Consider the following 20,233-nt stretch of genomic DNA (forward strand, 5'->3'; position numbering starts at 1 on the left):
AGCATTTCATGGTAATCCGTAGCTTTTGGCTTCACCGAAGCGCGGCCTAATTTCATAATAAGTTAAGCTTGAAAATAAAAAAATAGTATAGGCGGGGTATTGGGGCAGCATTGCTAAGCATTTAGATGTATTTTGGGTCAAATACAACTAGGTCAGAAACTCTCTACTGTTAATAATCGCGATTTTTGCACTTGACCTAAAGTGAGAATTGAGACCATAAGCATGTTTGCTTAGGTCTTATAAACATGTTCTAGAAGTTTCGTAATGTTTGGATGTCATTTGATGCTGTAATGATTATTATTTGTTTGCCGATTAGCGACTAGCTCTTGGTGATTTCTGTCATTTGAGTGTAGCTTGAGTTAGATACGAGTTTTCCATTGTTTTCCAAGAGATTGACAACCTCTTGTAGCCTCTATGCACTAGCTGTCTTCATCCCATGGATTGACAATTATATTCGTGGTTCTCGCTATATATGCAATAAGATAGGAGTGAGGTTAAACACCCGTCCCACATTTGGCACCATTGCCGGGGATCAAAGAGACTTAAACTAGGAAAAAACATGAGTGTCTTCTATAGTTGTCCTTTAACTTCCTTTAGGATCACCTAGAGTCAAAACTTTCTTTTTAAAACCTCATAGCTTAAGATTGTCGTATTTTGCTGTGTAGAGGTAGCTTGGAGGTAGGTTGTTCTTGCTAAGTACCTTTTAGGATTGTAGGACTCTAGGATTAGATTAGGATTTTGAGAATGATTGATGGACGATAGAAGTCTTAAGATGAAGGCTCATAAGACCATAAAAACAGGAAAACTAGTGTTTGTGGACACTTTCCACAACCCCATTTCAGTAGAATCTAGGAGTAGGGTAAGTAGAATCCGAGGTGGGATCTCAGAACATTGCTCTCTCCAAAAGAATCAACTTTGAGTTGTTTATGTGAAGTTGCATAATTTCAGGACTACAGCTGGAAACAGCACCAAAAGACTGTCAACCATTGAATCCGCTTGGAGATTATACCTTAAAAGTTGGATGAACCAGTGGATAAGCTTAAGGACGTATTTGGGGTAAATTTTCAAGAGTTTGCAAAAAATCAGATTATTTATTTCTTCTTGACATTTTAGGCCAAATTAAGTTTTGACTTGACTCAAAGGCTTAAAATAGATCATAAGAAGACTGTCCACTGAAAAAGTGGAAAAACGTGCTCATTTTAGGTCAAAAGTAAATAATCAAGATTATTTACTTTCAGCTCAAAAGTGACCAAGGTTCATACCGGAGACTCCATGCATGTGTACAAACATCTTTTGTAAAGGCCCGTAGAATCTTGATCACCAAACTGACCAAAATGTTGGTTAAAACTGAAATCTGTATTGATTGTCGAGAACTTGAGTGTGAATTGAGAAAATTTTGTTCAAACTCAGTGAAACTTGACTTATAGGCTTATATTGAAGTGGTAAACAAGTGTACATGCTCAGTTGACCAAAAAGATGCAAAAAATTGCTAGAAGTAAATAATCGCGATTATTTACTTTTGTCCCATTTTTCAACTTTTTTGACCAACCCAGCATACCACTAGTTTCAGGATGTTATATTAAGCTCATAAATCAAATTTGGTAAGATTTGGATCATTGAAGTGAAAATTGTGGCCAAATTTGTAAAGTCAGTCTACAGACACAAAATTATTGACCATTTGAATAGGGATTATCGAAACTTGATGAAACTTGGCTAGGGAGCTTAAGTTGAGCTGCTTAACCATTTAGTGTCAACATTGTGGCAAAAAATTGTATAAAAATACTAGGAGTAAATAATCACGATTATTTATATCTGCTACAAAATTGGACATTTTTGCACATTTGAGTATACCACAAGGTCAAGCATATCAAGTAGACCACACAAATCAAATTTGGTGGAATTTGGATCACAAAAGTGAGACTTAGGCCAGATTCTTAAAAATTGATTCTACGAACACGAAACAATTGATAACTTGAACAAATTTTGTTCAAACTCCGTGAAACTTGTCTAGAGACCTTAACAAATTGAATACTTGGCAAAACAAGCCAAAAAGTGCAAAAATTTGAGAAAAGTAAATAATTAAGATTATTAACTTTTGATACACAGAGATAGAATTTTGGACTTTTGAGCTTGTACAGTGTTAGAACAACATAATACAAGGCTACCGGTCAATTTTGGGTTCTATCGGATCCAAATTAGTACATGTTCACTCAGTTTCCAGGTTGCATATTAGTCCTTTGGTTTTTTGCAAAAGTAGAACTGAAAGTCTCAATTGCTAACTCACTTAACTCAAATTGAAGTGATACACATAGACCAGTCACAATAGTGAGCAAAAATTATACAGTCTTTGTGAAAGAATAGCTAATTTGATTAAAACTGATATAGGAATCAAGTGGCAGATAAGGAATTAGAAACTTGATAGGAGTTGCAATCAAGTCAAGAGTGTTGGTGTCAGGTAGAAGAAACTGATCACAAGTCAATCCGACGGTAAGTACTCTATACAGGGCTTCACAAGTCTATATGAACCTTAAATCTGGTCGTATACTAGCAAATCAAGGCATATTTGGCGAGACCACTAGTAGAGTATCCACCAAAGAGCGTGTGAATCAAGGCGATCCCTTGGACACTATCTTTGAAGAAGTCTCAAACACTTTTTCAGAATCAACATTTGAAATGTCTTCCTATTCGACTCATTCAGGAACCGGAGCGACAATGCGTTATAAGCACATACTCACCTTTTATAAGAGTAATGTCCATGGAGCTCAGGTTTACCTGGATCCTAATGAAGAGTCTGCCATTCACATTGATGACCATGACATAGAGTTTGAAGAGGAAATCACGGCAAACAAACAAGGAAAAATGTACATTGATAAAAACAGAACTCAATATTTACAAGTTGAAAACCCTGATAGGATAGACAAATGGGGGTTAGAAGTAAATACCATAATTCCAAATACCGACTTTAGAATTCAAGGGATACGATCAAGTTGATTTGACATCAAACAAAGTTAGCAATGAATACTCATAAAGATAGTGCATTATGTTGTTATTGAGTGAGAGAGGTACAATTACACTTAGAAATCTACAGTTCTATATATATATATATATATATATATATATATATATATATATATATATATATATATATATATATATATATATATATATATATATATATATATATATATAGAGAGAGAGAGAGAGAGAGAGAGAGAGAGAGAGAGAGAGAGAGAGAGAGAGAGAGAGAGAGAGAGAGAGAGAGAGATGAGGAGTTAGAGAGTTAGTGCAGTGCCAATTAGATAGCCAGAGTTATAATATTAGTGCTAGAGAGATAGACAGAGAGTTAATGAGTGAGAGGTACATAGTTAGTGTGATTGCACCGTACCTTTCTCTAAGATATGGAGTTGGAGCGACATAAAGTCAGTGACTTACAGATACATTTGACAATCAATGTAGAGTTAGTGCAATAGTGAGTTACTACGTTAGTGAATAAGTGAGAGACACAGTTAGCAAGTTGTAGTGTCAGTTAGATAGCACGAGTTACAATGCTAGTGTTAGGGAGATGGAGGTATATAGGTAATGAGTGAGATAGAGAGTTAGTGCGTTAGTGAGTTAGCAAGTTGCAGTGTCGGTTAAATAGCCAGAGTTACAATGTTGGTGTTTGTGACATAAAGATATAGAGTTAACATTAGTCTGGTAACCCTTCACAACAATCTAAAACTCTATTCCTTTCTCAGTCTCAGTGGCTTCCATATCGTCTATACAATCTCTTTGCAAGCATTTTTTTTATAGCCCATTTTTGCTTTGCAACTATGGGTGCTATGTTGAAAAGAATGTAACAAGGAAATATTTAGAAATATTCTCATGTAGGAAAATGTAGTCTTTTTTAATGTTTTTCATACAATGCATAACATCACGAGCTTCTGCTCGAAAGGCACCACACACCTAGCTAGGTACAATTGGGGGTAGGGGACCATCGGCCCCCCCACCGAGCCGGCGGTCCCCTGTCCCCAATTGTACCTAGCTAGGTATGTGGTGCCTCGCTCACATAAGCTCATGATGTTGAGGTAAGTCACAATGTGGAAATTATTGTGAGAATTTGTCCAAAACTTCTTGTGCATCCTTTTATTTGTAAAATCTTCATGCCTCACGGTAATCTACTGAAGGTCATAATGGCCTCCTATCTAGATGTTGTCAACTCCATAGTTTCCATGACATTTGTTTGTTATGGTTCATTATATGCTGCTTTTCAAAGTTATCAATCCTGATCATGATTTGATAACTTAGATAAGTTCCCTGGTTCCCACCTATGCTGAGGCATAGCGTACAAAATTATTCAAAAGATTATGAGTTTGTGATGCTTACATATCCTCATATATGTATCTCATCTTCAACACACAATGTTGTTACAAATAGCTTCAATAACCAATTTCATGTGGTCCATTGGGCCACATGATATTAACCAAATTTTTGTTACAGCGGCGCGTCACCTCTGTCCTGCACTGCCTCAAAGGCCCGACGCCCCCCCCTCCCACAATCTAGAATTGCAAATTGCTGTCTTCAAGTTGAAATTGGCTACTTGGCTTGTTCGCTTTGTTGTCGTAATTGACTTGTGTACACTCCCAAATTACCCAGAGCTTTGGCAAAATTTGAAGAGCGATGGGAACCCACTTCTTCTGCAAGCTCTACAACGTGGAAATTAGGCACTTAATCACTCTCTGCTGTATATCCTGGAATATGCATTAATTACAGAGCAAAATAAAATACAGCGTAGCGGTTCATCTCCGAATGAACGTCACGGGGGAAAGCTTTGCTTGTGCGGCCCATTGCCTCTCCATTTCAATGCTGCCTCAAACATCCCCACCACAAAGACACCTTCAGCCTGGTTGCTTTAGATTTTGCATAGACTGTACTAGAGATTGTTGGAGTTCGCGAACCCCTTTAGATATATAACAATAATACTCATGATCATGGCCACTTTTCTCACAAAAGTGGTAGTAGGCTCGTTGAGGGAAATCTTGAGAAGAATGGCCTAACAACTCACTAGTGTGTGTGTGGGTGTAAGAGTGGATGCGTGACGCTTGCTTTGTACGGTTTTCTTTCTCGTTAGATCATTGGTTTTTTTGGATTTTCTCCCTTGTTTTGTTTCTGGGTTTTTGTTTTTTACCTTTGTTTCTTGTTTTTGTTGTGTGGTGGAGAGTTGGCGTCTGCTCATCTTGGGTTGGATCTGTTCTCTCTAGAGCTACACACATGAACAACTTTGAAAGCCGCCGTGAGTCCTAAATCCAACGTGGCATAAAAATTGCAGCCACAACGTCTTTTGCGTGAAAGTAGGGGCAGTGCACATAATTAACTGGAGCGTTTGCATGTATCGCGGGTACTTTTGGGTTTTGCCACCTCTCAAGCGACATGCCGATGGTTTCCTCCAATTGTAGTGCCATCATAGGCGAGTGTATGCAACAACCCAATTACAAACTCGACCTGCCCTCTTGAAAAATCTACTAGTGGTAGATACCTAGAAGGTATGGCGTGTTGTAATCAACCAGCTTACCTGTAGCATGGGGCATTGCGCACTTGCAGCCTTACCCACCACCTGTAGCCTTCGGCATTGCGGCTCAGGAAAGTACTTAAAGGCCAACATTACGTTGTTAAAAGGCCAAGCCCTACCCGTTTTTTGAAGGTACAAAGCGAGCTACCGAGTGGAAACCTCCAAGCAACTAGCTGGGAACGTGTGAACACTAAGGTATCATCTGCATATGCTGTGTGTGTGTGTGTGTGTGTGATGGTAGGGAAGGCACATACCAGATTGGTACCTTAGCGACTTTGCCCTTTTAGCTAATTGTGGTTATTGTGATGCTTGTAGAGATATAGAATGGAGCAGCAATGCCCTCATTTGCAACCATGATCTCCACTTTTGAGTGCGTTCACAACATATCGGCCTCCATGTTCCATTCACCGGCCCCAACCACCTCCTCCAATTCAGCCACAAATTCTACCCACGGAGCCGGTCCCCTCTCCTCCAACACACGATGGATTTTGTCAACTTCTACAAGACGACGACTACATTATGGACGATTATGTCAATTTATAGCTGCCTCGTCCTTCACGGCTCCACTACATGCCACCAAACCCTACATATTACAATAGAACGGTAGGCATGCTTACAATGGCTCCACCCAGATCCATGCTGGTGTTCCTACAGAGCATTCCTCCACTTGAACATTCATTGGCTCAAAGTCTCGTTGACTCTCTGCCACCATCAAATCCTTCTCTCTTACCTGCCATGGAGGAGAACATACTTTACTGGAGTTTCCAACCATGGAGGAACCCTCTCAGCAAGAAACTTACGTCAGCTCAGTCACAAATGCTTTGTCTTCAACAGTGGTGCTGCAAAGAGATCCAAAGAGCAAGGCAAAAAGCCTTCCCATTTGAAGAAAGTTTTGGAATGGTGAACGACAAAGGTCGTGTGCTTGATCGACTTCTTCCAGGAGAAGTGGACAAGCCTAGGAAAAGGAAACTTCAAGTAGAAGCATTGGTCTCACCTCGCTCAGCAAATGAACTCCAAGTTTTCGTCCACCTACATGGCCCAACAATTGAAGAATAAATGGGATTCTCTTTGCAAGACTTACCAAAGAGAGAAAAGGGCTGAAGAAGGCACTGGGGCATCCCCATTTACTTGGGATTTTTTTGATTTAGGTTCTCGAGAGAACACCCAAGGTGAGTGGGTTGGCCAGTGGCTTCAATGGGGAGGCCTTTCTACCTGGGGCACCGAAGGAGGATGAATACGATGACAATAGAGAAGCAAACAATGACAACATCAACATCAATAACCATAATGAGAATCCAAATGTAGCAACCCCCTCCCAAGAGGGACCACCAACCACACCGATTAGCAGTGTGCCAAGCAATGCAGATGCCGGAGAAAGTTCTGGTGTTAGGACTTCCGACTCCGTTCGGGGCCAATGATGCAAGAAGAGACATCGTCTATCCAAAGCCGGCTCCTCCTTGGGTGCTGAGTTGAAGGAAGGGATATCCAGTTTGGTAGAAACCATGAGGGAGGTAGAGCTCCACAAGATTGAGGCCGAAGTGTTTCGAACTGACGCAGATGAAAGTCGTGCAGAGAAACCTCTCGAGATTCAACTACAGATTGCACGCGTTTTGGCAGGTGGAGGAGATGCCTGATATAAAACACCATCTTGTTAGTTCCTCTCTAGATGTAATCAAGCAATAAAATAAAGCAATACCAATGTCTTTTTTTTTGAAATGTTAGTGTGATAGAGGTTAGTGCCTTTGGGTGTTTGTGAGATAGAGAGGTTGTGCAACAACGAGTTACACTTGGGGTAGAGGAGCCAATAAACATATGGACCCAAAACTAGAACAACCTTTGAATAAATCCACCATATCTTTTCCTTTATTTGAATACTTGGCGAGGTAGAGATTTTATACAAAAGGAGTTTCACATAAACTATCTTTTGACATCCAACAGAGTTAGCAATCAATACTCAGAAAGATAGTGCATTATGTTGTTAATGAGTGAGAGAGCTACAATTACACTTAGAAATCTACAGTTAGAGAGAGAGAGAGAGAGAGCAATGGGGAATTAGAGAGTCAGTGCACTGCCAATTAGATAGCCAAAGTTATAATATTAGTGTTAGAGAGATAGAGAGAGAGTTAATGAGTGAGAGACACATAGTTAGTGCAATTTCACCTTTCTTTGAGATATGGAGCTAGAGCGACATAAAGTCAATGACTTATAGATACATTTGACAATCAATATAGAGTTACTGCGATAGTGAGTTACTACGTTAGTGAATAAGTGAGAGACACTATTAGCAAGTTGTAGTGTCGGTTAGATAGCATGAGTTACAATGTTATCGTTAGGGAGATAGAGGTATATAATTAATGAGTGAGATACAGAGTTAGTGCATTAGTGAGCTAGAAAATTGCAGTGTCAGTTAAATAGCCAGAGTTACAATGTTGGTTTTTGTGAGATATAAATATAGAGTTAATGAAGGAGAGATATTGTGATATGCAGCTAGTGTTAGATAGATAGAGAGAGAGTTAATGAGTAGGAGGTACATAGTTAGTGCGATAGAGATTCTCTAAGATATGGAGTTTGAGCAACATAAAGTTCAATAGCACCAACCATATATAGCAAAGCCATGTAGTCAAACATAGAGCTCCATGGGGCGATCAGAAGAAAAGAGGATATCCCTTCAAATTACCAGATAACTAAAGAGGAGGAAGAAATAGAGGCTCGACTTGTTAAAGGAAACCACAACAAGAGTAACATATTCCACGAACAGAAGTGCAAAGATCCATGGAGGAAGCTCAGAGGCAAAGAGTGAAAAGGCTTGCAAATAAATCCAAAGAGCAAAAGAAATCCATAGAAGCACATCAAATTTCATCCTCCTCACACTCAGATGACTCACAACTAGATGCGAGGCTGCAAAGCTCAAAGAAGAAAGAAGAAAAACTTAAATTGGTTGATGCTTAAAGAGAAAGGATCCACATTGTGCTGAAGCTCAAAGCTGATTAAAGAGAAGTGGAATCCAAGAGACAATGATTGAGTTAATACGTTAGTGAATAAGTGAGAGACACTGTTAGCAAGTTGCAATGTCAGTTAGATAGTTCAAGTTTCCATGTTAGCATTAGGGAGATAGAGATATATAGTTAATGAGTGAGATAGAGAGTTAGTGCGTTAGTGAATTAACAAGTTGCAGTGTCGGTTAAATAGCCAGAGTTACAATGTTGGTGTTTGTGAGATATAGATATAGAGTTAATGAGGGAGAGATATTGCGATATGATGTTAGCGTTAGATAGATAGAGAGAGAGTTAATGAGTGAAATAGAGAGTTAGTGCATTAATAGTGAGTTAACAAGTTGCAGTCTAGGTTAAATAGCCATAGTTACAATGTTAGTGTAAGTGAGATATAGATATAGAGTTAATGAGGGAGAGAAATTAAGGTATACAGTTAGTGAATTATAGATATAGAGCTAGTGCGATATTGAGTTAGAGAGACGGAGCGTCAGTGGTGGCTGATAGAGAGAGTTAGCAACCTAGATTCAAAACATTAATGCAAAGTAGAGTTCGTGAGATAGAGAGTCAATGAGATGAGGGGTTTGTGAGATAGAGAGTTAGAGATGTAGTTTCCAAGTTATACGGAGATAATTAGCTTTAGAGATATGTGGTTAGAGATGGAGTGCATCCAATAACACTTAAGAGTTACAAAAATAGATTGAGTTAGACCCAAACAAAGAGACTTAGAAAGAAGTAGACATTGTGTAAGAGTGCAAGAATGATTTCTAAAATGTCCAAATAGTAGGCATTGTGGTCAATCTCTTTTAGCATTGGGATTTGCTAATTGATAGCAAGCAACCCAATCGCTATACAGAATGTTGCGCATTCTTTGGCCTAGAATACACTCGCTGCTAGCACTTCTTGGGGCGGGCATAATATTGGGATGGGGATCAAATTGGTCTTCTCTATCCATTGCATGCACACCATGATCTTCCGAGAAATTATGCAACACACAACAGAGCTCGCCTAAAGTCCACGGACATAGTCTGCAAAATGCGCCACTTGTTCTTCATGATGCCAAAGACATTTTCTATTGTAACTCGTCCTCTGGAAATGTGTCAATTAAATTCATCCCAGGGTCCATGACTAGGAGTGTTACCCTCTGCAAAAGGTGTGATCGTCATAGACAAAGAACCATAGCCTTTCTCTGCGAGGAGGTATGGTTGAATACATAGTCGCTCCAGCGTAATTACTGGAGTAGGGAGTACTTGGTGGGACCGCATGCGCCTATAAAAAGCAGAGCTAGCTCTTCCAATGTGCAACATCGTTAGTACCGCCAAGAACGCTCATACACACATCCCACAGCTTCTTACGCGCATCACACACTGCTTGCAACAAAATGGGGTGGAAATGGTGTCTACACCAATATTGTGCTCGAGTGTTACGCCGCCTTGGTCTCCTAGCTAACCTTATGTGAGTGCCATTTATCGTGCCACATACATTTGGAAACATAGTGATGGCCAAGCAATCAGCTATAATATGATCAAGCCATTCACCGGACAGAACAACGATATACTGTGGATGTAATTGTGTGCCAAGGATGTCCACCACAATGTTGCAATACTTGCGTACAGTGGATTCACCACCACCAAATGTGTCACTAATTTATGAGTGGTGGAATTGTTGTGGTCAAGCTTGAGTAAGGTAAAGCTTAGAGCTTGTTCGCGGTCTATTGGAGGACGTAAAAAATTATCGCTATCGGTCGACGAAAGAGAAGGCACAATAGCTTGTAATAGAATTTGAAAGATAAACTCAGGCATGCGATATCTTTTCATGAATATGTCCTCCGTGTAATCCTCCTCGCAAAGCCAGACCTGGCTTTGATCTTGGGACCAAAACGAATGCTGACGCGGGAAGTGTTCACGGACACCCTATCACCTCGACGAACGCATATTATTTATTTGATCGAGTCATGGACCGGGCTTGTCGGCCCAATAGATATGTAGGTGATCGCCGATGAGAGGCGCGCCACTTATCTTAATTTTACAGTAGTTTTGCAATGACGGCCACTATGGGCGTCCATGGGTGAATGGGTTGAGAACTGGGAGTACGAAGTACAAACGGAAACTCTAACCAACCTATACATAGGTCATACCTATCACGTGGGTTGGTTAGATGTCCTACAATCAACATCGGGCTACTAACATAGAGGAGCAACAACAAAGAGTTTGTGAATTAAGTCATTCATAGGGTTATTGAGATGGAGAGGTAGAACAAAGGGATCCACATGCCTTCAATGGGTCTCATGAGACTGTTGGAGACAGGGAAGGCTAGGCAACATACCTTATCGCAAATGGAAACTCCTTCGGTAAGTCCGATGGATCCTCCCTATGTTGTATCTCTAGGGGTTTCTGTACAATCTATCCCTGCTCACCGCAACAAAAACACAATCCAAACTTCCTTGCTTGCTCTAAAAAATCCGGATCATGTTGCCAATGAAGGGGTTGGCTTCTATTTTGATTCTGATTTGCACCATTCTAGATCTGTCCCGAATTTTGATTGCGATTAACATTCTGATTGCGGTTATTTGCAGGATTCGGATTTGAACTTTGATTTCGGTTAACATTCTGATTTTGATTCTAATTCAAAAATCTAATAGGCAATCTTCTCTAATTATTTGGAAAATTCCTTTGATTAGAATCAGTATTTACCTGAGGTGTTGACTGAAAAGATCCACTCTATGGTCTATAACCACTATATATAATTCTCCTCTACTCATTTTTACGAGCTTCATACTCTACCTTTGTCTCATAGTTCTCTGCCTTCGTGATTGCATTCAAGAAATCAGTAGCTCCTGCACCCTTCACCCGATAATACAAATCTTTATGTAGTCCTTCAATAAACTTTTTTGTAAGATCCTCGTCTTCAACCTCCGGTGCATACTTTTGGAGCCCCATAAATTTCTCCTTATACTCGCGTACAAACAGATTTGGCTTGTTCTTAGGTTGCTGCTAAAACTTATAAAACTACATCTTCTTATTCACTTCATAATGTTGATCAGAACAATACCTCTTGTCAACACCATCAAATTCGTTTACCTTTGCCTTCTTGAAAACTTGTTGCAAGGCTGCTTTCTCAAAATCGTCATCGATATCATCACGTCTTCTCCTACGATTCACCTTGTCATCTTATCTACCACCTCTATGACCACCATCACCATTCCCACCATCTTCAGGTACTTCACCACCACCAAGTTGGTTGTTATTTTCTAGTGGAGAAACATGGCATTCTTCTTCACAACCACCACCAATATGATCCACATAGAATTCACCTTGATGTGTTGCTCTACCCCAGAAAGCCTCATCACGTCCCTTGTTTGCTCAATCAAGATCTTCCGGCACACACCGAATCAAAGATTCTTGTTCCTTCAACATCCTCTTGTACCCTTCCATGACAGTCCTCTAGTGTTAACCCTTTTTTTTAAAGAGTCGTACAACTGTTTTCAACAGATCATATCTTTGAAACAAAGCCAAAACTATCTGAGCCCGTCTCATAGCATTTTGTTCATCTCGTTGTGCTCTTCGGTGACCGTGAGATACAAAAAAAACATATCCTGCTCAGATTTGCTAAAAATGTATGTGCAAAACAACAAATTTGACAAAAACAATGCAAAACCAAAATTTATTATTAAAACACTTTGAAATAAAGTTGTGTCACATGGAAGATCTTAAATTCAAACTCCATCAAAAACGTCATCCAACTAATTAGTCTTCCTTGAATGATGACCTTATTCATTAAGAACAACAAAGCCGGGTGATCCACATAGAAGTGAAACATTTTCCCTAGTAAATAGTGTGTAAATTTTGTGGCACAAAATACCATTCCCAGTGCCTCTCTTTTAGTGGCAGAATAGCCCTGTTTAGCTGTGCTAAACCTGCAAGTGGCGCAGTAGACTAGGCAGTCTATCTTGCCATCAGTCTTGGCCATTATAGCTCCCATCGCCATTCTAGATGCATCAATGTGCACATGAAAAATTACCTCCGAGTTTGGTTGGTAAAGAACTAGCTTTTTGCTATTTGCATCCTTCAAACACTAGAAACTTTGTTCACATTCTTCAGTCGAGATAAATTTATTCCCCCTCTTGATCAATTCCTACAGAGGTAATGCTTTGGCTGTAAACAAATGAATAAACCTCTTGTAAAAATTGATATATCCGAGGAAGGAGCTCAACTTAAACATAGTTGTTGGAGCTCTAGCTTGTTGAACACCCTTTACTTTATCACTAGCCATTTCAATTCCATTTCTGGACATAATGTGTCCCAAAAGCTGACCTTTTCACACCATGAATAATGACTTGAAGGGCACCTTTCGAGTACCATTTCCAAGAATAATAAATGCATCTCTTCAATGGAGAAACTAGTAAAGTCAACCACAAATATGGCTAAAAACTTACGAAGGAATTACTAGATATTTCCATCATGCATCTTTGAAAAGTGGATGGATCATTATACAATCCAAACGACATCACCAGATACATAAATGCTCCCCATTCAGTGATGAAGGCAATCTTGGCCTTGTCCTTAGGTGCAAGCTTCAGTTGATTGTAGCCACTATATCCATCCATGAAACTATACATCTTGTGGCCTGCCATCTCGTCTAGCATTATGTCTATGAAGGGTCATGCAAAAGGATCCTTTATGATTTGGGCATTGAGCTTCTTGGAATCCACACACACCCTCAACTTCGCATTCGTCTTTGGGACTACCACTATAGGGAATAACCAGTCATTGTTTGCTACCTTTGTTATGAATCGTGCCTTTAGAAGATTGTCTATCTCCTCTTTGACCTTCTTGGAATAATCAGAATTCATTTTGTACCTTTGTACTCTAACTAGTCTGGCATCAGGTTTCAGTGGTATCCTATGCTAACATACTTCTGGATCTACACCTTTAGATTCGTATGTTTCCAAGCAAAGACATCCTTAAATTGATAAAATAGTTCCTTTGCGTTCTCTTTGATCTCTGGTTTCAGATGCTTGTTAATTTTGATCATTCTAGGGTTTTCTTCTAAACTCAAATTCCACTCTTCTACCTCTTGATCATCTAGAAGAAAAAACCAATTTGGGCCGTCTCCCTTTCCTTTAGCCATCAACTCATCCTCTTTCATTTTGAATACCAGCAGCATAGTTGTTCAAAGGATTGCCTACATCCAATAGGTCATTCTGAATTTCTTTTTCCCTAATAATAATGCTCCCTTCATTCCTAACTTCCTCCCCCACTGGTCTGAAATTGAACTTGTCTCGTACGAGTTTGGTACTAGCTGTTCTGGTGGCCTGCCATCTAGCCAAACTGAAGTGGTCTCTCTCCAAAATTCATTTTAGTAAATTTCTCTGAATACTATCTCCTTTGTATCTCGGCCTTCTGCTTGTCCATTATCACAACACTCAGATCTATCTCTGTTAATGAAAAACTATTCATAGAAGCAATTATCTTCTTGATTTTCTTTGGATCCTTCTGAATTTTAATCCTCTGCTTTGTTGCCTCGTCAACCAACTGTCGACGTTCCATCTCTAGAATCTCGAACTGAGTAGGCCGAGGTGGGTTGTAATCTTTCTCTGTTTGCTCATGACAATCTTCTTTGTGATCTCCTCTCGCATTCGCAGATGTAGAAGAATTCGATTGTTTCTTGTTGGGATCCATAAGTGCCACGAGGAAAGGATCGGATTTCCCGGTAGAAGAGAAATTGGTCGTGCTTTGATACCACTGTAACAAAGTTGGACACCCAAAGTCATGATTCCACGCGACACAATAGAGATTCTCTTCAAAACAGTTCACAAAATAAACACATCTCGGCGTAGTTCCGTGCCCAAAGGTATTGGCCCCAAAGACTGGCGCCCCTTTCGGTATTTCTTTTTGTATTAATCTACATTCAAAGTACAAGAGAGCCAGTAGGTGCTCACTCTCAGACTTTGCGTCTAGATGCTTTGAGAAGTGAAGCCCTACCCACTTATTTATAAGTACAAGGGATGCCCTAAAAGCAGAGCCCCAAAATCTCTAAATTAAAAGCTTTTTAATCTTCAAAAGCAAGTATGTCCCTACGATTTTGGAAAAGAAAGTAAAAGCAGAATCAAACGAGATGCGCTAAGCAGCGGAGTGAAAAATCCTTGTTATGAGGATGCTCTCATTTTTATTTCCCTCCTTCGCCAGTTGGCCTTGCGCCTCTTTCTACTGATCATGACGCGTGAACCTAGAGGGAAAAAGAGATGCAGAGGGCCAGCCACTGCAGATAGAGGAAGGCAGTTGGCGCATGAGGACATTCGCAGGTGGACGCAGGGTTGGGAGGGGCTGCAAGAGTTATTTTTATTAATTTTAAAGGGATGCTACGTGCCATTTATCGTGCCACATACATTTGGAAACATAGTGATGGCCAAGAAATCAGCTACAATATGATCAAGCCATTCACTGGGTAGAACAACAATATATTGTGGACGTAATCGTGTGGTCACCACAATGTTGCAATACTTGCGCACAGTGGATTCGCCACCACCAAATGTGTCACTAATTTATGAGTGGTGGAATCATTGTGGGCAAGGCTGAGTAAGCTAAAGCTTAGAGCTTGTTCGGGGTCTATTGGAGGACATAGAAAATTATCTCTATCTGTCGACGAAATAAAAGGCACAATAGGTTGTAAAAGAATTTGAAAGATCAACTCAAGCATGCGATATCTTTCCATGAAGAGGTTGTCTCTGTAATCCTCCTTGCAAAGCCAGACCTGCCTTTGATCTTGGGTCCAAAAAGCATGCCGACACGGGAAGTGTTAACCCTCACAGACACCCTATCACCTTCGACGAACGCATGGTATTTATTTGATCGAGTCATGGACCGGGCTTGTCAGTCCAATAGGTATGTAGGTGATTGCCAATGAGAGGCGCACCACTTATCTTATTTTTACAGTAGTTTTGCAATGACCAGCCACTATGGGCATCCATGTGTGAATGGGTCAAACTCTTATAAAAGTTCCATTTGACCAAAAAATTCTCATTCTTTGAGGTGTAAGATAAGAAGTGCTCTTGCTCCATCTCTTTGTCCTTCTCCTTAGTCTGCTCACATGTGTGTGTATGCTAGAGAGAGAGAGAGAGAGAGAGAGAGAGAGAGAGAGAGAGAGAGAGAGAGAGAGAGAGAGAGTAATCGAGCATTGCAGTGGCATCGGCGGCGGCGAGGCGGTTGAGCGCGGCATCGATGGCGGCTCCTTATTTTTCACAGCATAGGATCCTTCGACGGAAGCATTGAGTGGTGACTGACACACCATTGTTTCTTTGAGCTTGCTAGGACTCTCTAGTTGTGTGCTTGCACCCCTTTGAGGCTCGCACATAGTGCACAAGCAAGTTCCTAGCCTTCCACACGTAAGGCAAAGCGCACATTTTTTGAGCCGCTGTCGAGAACTGCCTTGCACGAAGCTTGAGGAGCACTCAGTGCTACCTTGGGAAGCCTTCACTTTTGCCATTTCTGTGTTTTTTACTGAGTTTGTGTAGATCTGCTAAGTGGTTCTAATGCGCAGGTTTAGAAGGTTTGTTAGAATTAGTGTGTTGAAATTTGTAAGTTTTTTGTTAGATTTGCTAAGATCTGTAATGTGCAGATGTTAGGCGATCTATTAGCTAGTGTAAATTTGTAATGTGCTCTGTGAGTGAGCAGTTTTGATGCGTTAGTTAGTGTAGACAGTGAGCAGTAGAGTAGACACTGAGAAGATTGACTTGTGCAGTTCTGTGTTAGACAGTGTGTAAGTAGAGGTAAATAGTGTTAATTAATCGTGTTAGCTGCAAGGAGGTTAGACAAAGATAGACAAAGCTACTATGTGCGCATGTGAGCTCGGCGCCCACGCACAACATTATCCACACTCAAAAAAAAAAAAAAAAAAAACTCACGTTAAAAGGATGGGATCGTGATTGGGATCCCAAGCCTTAGTCCTCAGTCTTATGATATACTATATACACAACTTTATATATAAGACTAGGACCTCAAGTGAAGGGAGGGCATGTGGCACAAGTTTCTTAAGTCCTCCACTATCCCCTTTACACTCACCCTTTGGACTTACTAATTCCAGCCCTCTCCACCTAGGAAAAGACTAGTTTTAGGATTTCGAGGACTGTACGTAACCGAATCGGGGGTTGTAAAGCACGGCATGTCCCTCACGGGTTGTAAACACCTAAACAACTGTGTGAGAAACCTTCACGGGCACTCACCAACGCTTCTTGAGTGTTGAGGTCACATGCACCTACGCTCTGGTCGTGTGCTAGAGGATAAGCACATACCTTTGAAACAAAGCCAAAACTATCTGAGTCCGTCGCATAGCATTTTGTTCATCTCGTTGCGCTCTTCGATGACCGTGAGATACAAAAAAAACATATCCTGCTCAGATTTGCTAAAAATGTTTGTGCAAAACAACAAATTTGACAAAAGCAGTGCGAAACAAAAATTTCTTACTTTTTTCTTAATCTACGGGCCTAAATGAGCATCAAAACAACAAAACTTGTAAAAACTTAGAGAATGAAAGTTGTTTCCTATATTATAGGCTTCAATTGCTACATACAAAACTTTTTCAAAATCGCAACTGAACACCTTCAAAAACGGCCCAAAAAGTGACTTTCGGGTCAAAAAACTGGACTGAATAGAAACGATCAAAATATACTTCTACATAGTGGACAAACTTTAAGCAACCAAAAGTTCCTAAAAAACCAAAATTTATTATTAAAACACTTTGAAATAAAGTTGTGTTTCATGGAAGATCTTAAATTCAAACTCCATCAAAAACATCATCCAACTAATTAGTCTTCCTTGACTGATGACCTTATTTATTAAGAATAATAGACTTCTACATAGTGGACAAACTTTAAACAACCAAAAGTTCCTAAAAAACCAAAATTTATTATTAAAACACTTTGAAATAAAGTTGTGTTTCATGGAAGATCTTAAATTCAAACTCCATCAAAAACATCATCCAACTAATTAGTCTTCCTTGAATGATGACCTTATTTATTAAGAATAACAAAGTCTGGTGATCCACATAGAAGTCAAACATTTTCCCTAGTAAATAGTGTCTGAATTTTATGGAACAAAATACCATTCCCAGTGCCTCTCTTTTAGTGGTAGAATAGCCCTATTCAGTTGTGCTAAACCTCCAAGTGGCGCAATAGATTGGGTAGTCTATCTTGCCATCAACCTGGGCCATTATAGCCCCTATCTCCATTCAAGATGCATCAATATGCACATGAAAAATTACCTCCTAGTTTGGTTGGTAAAGAACTAGCTTTTTGCTATTTGCATCCTTCAAACACTACAAACTTTGTTCACATTCTTCACTCAAGATAAATTTATTCTTATTCTTGGTCAATTCATACATAAGTAATTATTTGGCTGTAAATGAATGAATAAACATCTTGTAAAAATTGAAATATCCAAGGAAGGAGCTCAACTTAAACACAGTTGTTGGAGCTCTAGCTTGCTGAACACCCTTTACTTTATTACTAGCCATCTCAATTCCATTTCTGGACACAATGTGTCCCAAAAGCTAACCTTTTCACACCATGAATAATGACTTGAAGGGCACCTTTCGAGTACCATTTCCAAGAATAATAAATGCATCTCTTCAATGGAGAAAATGGTAAAGTCATCCACAAATATGGCCAAAAACTTACGTAGGAATTCATTGAATATTTCTATCAGGACAAGGGTCCTGTACCCTAAGAACTAGGCTAGTCACGGACTACGGCCAAGGGCCGGGCTAGGCAGTGTGGACAGGGGATCCGTCTAGGGCAAGGGGCTAGGAGTCTGCCTATATAAAGGGAGGTTGGGAGGAGGATCTCAAGGCCTAGTTCCCTAGTTCTTACACTGGTATCAGAGCTTAGGAGTGTCTCTTCCTCTCTCTCTCTCTCTCTCTAGGCGTGGTCTCTTTAGGTCCCTAAAAGTAGGGACTTTGGGTGAGAACCGTGGCTTTTTTGAAGCTTTTCCAAAAATAGCAGTTTTCCTTGCCAATTCGGGCAGAGCTTCCTGTTTTGGACGCAAGGCTATGGTGCATGGATTGATGAGCTCTTGGCCTTGGAAGGGGCGCAAGGGGGAGATAGAGCGTAGCGCCAACACCTTTGGGCCGTAGCCGGCCTCAGTATCCCCCGCCATCACCAACTCTCTACTCGCAGGAGGCCGCTCGTTGCTGTGAGCTTTGGCTTGAATAAACCCATGCCATGTTCACATGGTGAGGCCCTTTGGCCTCAAAAATTAAACAGTGGCCACTAGTAGTGGCCCTTCCCACAAGCAAGGTAGCCCCGTGTACCGGCAATCCTCCCGTGAGTTCGGGTGGTCCGGTGGAAGGCAAAAAAAAGCCACACCTAATTGTGGAGCAGGCATACCTCATCATTCCGAACCGGCTGCAAACTAGTTTGGCAGTTTAGCACACCACAAAACGAACGGATTTGCCGTTTACATCCAAGGCAAATCCAAGTATTGGCTACGAAGCATACATCGGTGTTTGCAAAGGCATCCTCGGCTGCAAATCAAGTGCTGATTTCGTGGTGGATTGGGATTTACAATCCGATTTCAACTTGGACATTCAGTTCAGTTGAAGACATAATTACCCAGTTAATTATCGCAACCTGCTATGAGCTAGTGCTGAAGTTCCTCGATGATTTCACCTCTTCGCCAATTCTATCGGGATTGGAAATTCACCTTCTTTACGACCGCCGGCGAGGTTAGCACGGCTAACTACCTTTGTGTTCGATACAGTTACGAGTTTTTGTTGCACTCCAAGGTATTGTTTTCTCTTTTTTTTGCACAACAGAGATTCGCCATGAGTGCGGAAATTGATGATCAACACATGTTTGACTTTGAATACCTTGAATTGGCTCCACCTGTGGATGTCATGGGGCCGGATACTCTCACGAAGAGTACCATTGTGGCAACAGGGATGAACGGTGTAAACCCAGGTGATCTATCTCTATCTCCTCATTTATCAACCCCTCCTCCTCAGAGTGTGTTGGATATTCTCAAGGATGACAGTCAATTGCCAGATGCGAGGGAGTTTGTCACTCGACAGGGTTCAAATTGCAAGCTCGCTGTTAGGGTTCAAATCTTGGTTACACAAGTAGAAAATCTTACACAACTAATTTACAGAGTGCTATCAGAATCAGCTCTCTACTTGCCAGCAACCCAAGGGGTTGCCAATTTACCAGTTACGACCAAAGAGGTCCAACATGTCCAAAATAATTTGGGTGTCAAAACAAATCGGGGCACGACCAACGTTGTCAAGAAGTGCCTATCACCATCCGACTTTCAACGTGCAAAATGTCAAAAATTATGCTTTATTTGCTTAGGAGCACATTAAAAACAACAGTGCCCACATATCGGACAACTTAAGCATGATGCATGAGTTCGTGATTTGACATAAACTCCAGTTTTGGTGCATGGCACAGTAGTTATATGGCTTTTGAACATGTTATCTTAGCCATTTTCTCATACTTCAATATGGATTTTCAGCATATTGTACGTTTTTTTGAAATTGGGTACTGTTACGCCCAATTGTTTTTTCTGCTATAGTCATTTTTGGTATGACCAGTCACATCATCTCGACTTATACGATCTTCCAAAAACATTATGAGATGCATGCAAGATTACTGAATTAGGGTGTATATGATACACGTGTCCTACAACTTACGTTTTGCATTTAC

The 20,233-nt window shown here is 40.5% G+C and overlaps 2 pseudogenes; one reads left to right on the forward strand and one right to left on the reverse strand.

Annotated features, from left to right (window-relative positions):
• The first annotated feature begins 6,067 nt into the window (after nucleotides 1-6,067).
• On the forward strand, nucleotides 6,068-7,182 carry LOC147423732 (uncharacterized; annotated as a pseudogene).
• Nucleotides 7,183-9,822: 2,640 nt separating this feature from the next.
• On the reverse strand, nucleotides 9,823-13,171 carry LOC147423733 (uncharacterized; annotated as a pseudogene).
• Nucleotides 13,172-20,233: the final 7,062 nt, after the last annotated feature.

Source organism: Adiantum capillus-veneris, chromosome 26 (genome assembly GCF_014529385.1).
Source record: "Adiantum capillus-veneris isolate H3 chromosome 26, ASM1452938v2, whole genome shotgun sequence".
Taxonomy (NCBI): domain Eukaryota; kingdom Viridiplantae; phylum Streptophyta; class Polypodiopsida; order Polypodiales; family Pteridaceae; genus Adiantum; species Adiantum capillus-veneris.